We start from the raw sequence: 3140 nt of genomic DNA, 5'->3' as shown, positions 1-3140 counted from the left end.
CGAGAAATTTCTCTTCTTGTTGGACCTTGAAGATCCTTCAAATCTCATCTTCTCGCCAACTTCAGCTCTCTCCAGACCCTTTTCCCTTATCTGGGTCTCAACATTCTTAGCTGCCCAGACAGCGGCTTTCAATGTGGTTGCTTGCTTGACCATTGGACCAAAGTTCACTGGCACTCCATTAGCAAACTTGTTGACCTTGGAGAGTTCAGTTGGAACTAGGTAAAGAACAAGCTTCATCTTCTCCGTAAAACTTGCAGCATACTCGGTGACACTCATTCTTCCCTTCTTCAGATTTTGGAACTCATTGTTAATCTCCAGAAGATCCTACTCAGAGCAGTACTACATTTTTAGTTGCACCAAAAAGTCTTCCCAAGACATCCTACTAGCTTCTCCCTTGGGCATAATATTATCTAGTAGCTTCCACCAACTTAGTACCCCAGTCTTTAACAGTGTAACCATGAGAGCGGTCTTCTGTTTGTTGCTACAGTCGCAACTCTCAAACATTGTCTCCATCTCGGAGATCCAGTCCATAACATCCACCGGTGTTGGGCTTCCAGAAAGACACGGTGGTTTGGATGCCATGAAATCCTTGTACTTGCAGCCACATCTGTCATTTCCTCTATCCGGACATCCAACATCATCTGGATCATTGCTTGCACTTTGTCCATCGTGATTGGCTCAGGTGCAGCTGCTACTACAAGTGCTTGCTCAATCACTTGGGGTTGAGGCTGCTGATTCCTATTTCCATTCGCGTTTCCAACTCCGCTTCGGGTTCTTTCCATTTCGATCTATACACAAAATCAGATGTTTGGTGTGTAACGACGAGAATTAAGATAGGAAATATTTTATTTATGATCAACGTGTAAATCCCTTATGACTCCGAAAAGTTACATCCCAGTTCTAATACCGTAATTAAACGTTTAGAAATCTGAACACATAAAGTTTCCAGATCTGGTCGGCAATAGACCATAGATCCGATCAAACAATAGCATCATAAAGCATCACAAATCATTTAACACATAAAGCATGTTAGGCATCTTCCATAAATAAGCTAGTGCTTGTGTCTATTCAGGTGTACTTCCTTAAATATATTAGACACACTCCTCACGATAATCGCTTAGCATTCTAAGTTTAAGTCTAGAAATAAATCCTTATTCCTAGTTCGCTTAAACTAATGCTCTGATACCAACTGTGACATCCCCATTTTCACGGCCAGAAAAGACCGATTTGTTTATGCTTTATCTTAAAAGTCGGAGTATCCTTTTAAAGAAAAGTGTTGCGGAATTTGTTCCCAGAAAACATGATAAAGATATTATCAAAGCATTTCCAAAGAAATGTATTTTGTTTATATTAAAACTTTGGGATGTCATTGTCAATACAGAAACATTAGCGTAAACAGACCTTACATTCATTTACACTAGTGATTTACATCTCCTTTAATCTCTCAGTGTAATCGAGCTTCGTATTGACACCTGTGATACAAATAAACTGAGTGGGTCAGTTTGGGAAACCTAGTGAGTACATAGGGTTTTCAATCCACAATAATATAATTATTATGTTTAATCATCAAACAATCGACCCAATTACCCATCCCCATTATCTTCTTTATTCTTAAGGATCTACCCTAAGAATCAGCTATCCTTCATTCATTCATTCCTAAGGATTATCCTAAGGAATAGGCACAAAGTTCATCGCTACCAGGATTTATATAACAGGTACTAAGTCCATAGCTACCGATGTTAGGCACAGCTGCCAATGTTCTTTCATGAGGCACTAAGTCCATAGCTTCCAGGGTTTTTTAGAATATATCCGGTGAACACGTAATTCAAAAGTTAGGCACAACTGTCAATATTATCCATTAGGCGCAGCTGCCAGGATATTTAGAGTACATCTGGTGAACACGTCGTTCATAACACCTACAGGTTGCGAGCCTGCTAGTGTTCCACTGGACTGTCTAGAATAGTCTGTGGTTGTCATCTATACTCTGCTAGATGACGGGGCCATCGTTTGGGTCAAGGCTTCTCATCATCTTACACCTCTCATGGTCTATATCATCTTTCATCTCTCACCTTTTTACACTGTGGCGCAGCTGCCAATACTCATCTATATCATCTTTCATCCATCATCGTTTATCTACCCATGTTCTACCCAACATATTCGTAGATATAAAATACATATACAGTTTAAATCATTTAAAACATGTATAAATCGTTCATCTATCATAGATATCAGGAACACAAATAATATGCACACATAGCACATAATTTATATTAAATACTTCATATCTATGTGTAAGATAAAAGTAACTATGCACTTACTTGTTAAAGTGGTGATTCCAACTTGGAAAGCGCTTCGCTTCTTAACAATATAATTTCCTTCGTCGAAACCTAGTATTATTACCACTAGATTTCAGTCTAATATTTATCATGACTAATTATGAGCGATTTTGTTTTATAGGTGTTAAACAATATTTTTCAACCACTATGTACAGACAGGGGCCAGACATAAAACACCGGAGGGCAGGACCATTTTTGCATGTAACACTTCTGAAATCCAACAACCCTATGCAGCCCTTTAAACCAAATTCCTGGTACCGCAGAGTAGTTAAAAAATATTATAATAACACTTTATATATTACATTTTAATATATATATATATATATATATATATATATATATATATATATATATAGTTTATAAGTTCATAATAACGATAATAAATTTAAACATAACTTACTTACAAGGGGGTTTTAGCTAGGAGTCGGGTTCTGTAGGGGCAGAACTTCGTCGCTGAATCTTTCTAAAAAAGATTCTTGCAGTGATTCAGCGCTCCCCTTACTATACTAAAACTACAAAAAGTGAAGTCGAATCACGAGGGACCGAAATCCTCGGGGAATAAGAAGAGAAAGACTCTTGAATATTCAAAAACTACCCTCTATAGTTACATAATGACCTTATAGTTATTTAAACAAAAAACACCCCTTTATAATACTATTTTTAATAGATTTAACAATATTTGTACTAAACTAAGGGGCTGTTTGGTAGCCTCTTAATTGACAAATTAAGAGGCAATCTCTTAATTTTTCAGATTAAGAGTGTTTGGTAGCATAGGAATAAAAGCCTCTTAATTTTGTAAAAGCC

The sequence above is a fragment of the Lactuca virosa genome, chromosome 9 (assembly GCF_052849685.1).
Source record: "Lactuca virosa cultivar CGN04683 chromosome 9, Lactuca_virosa_CGN04683_v6, whole genome shotgun sequence".
NCBI classification, from domain to species: domain Eukaryota; kingdom Viridiplantae; phylum Streptophyta; class Magnoliopsida; order Asterales; family Asteraceae; genus Lactuca; species Lactuca virosa.
Note: the sequence above shows the minus strand (reverse complement) of the source record.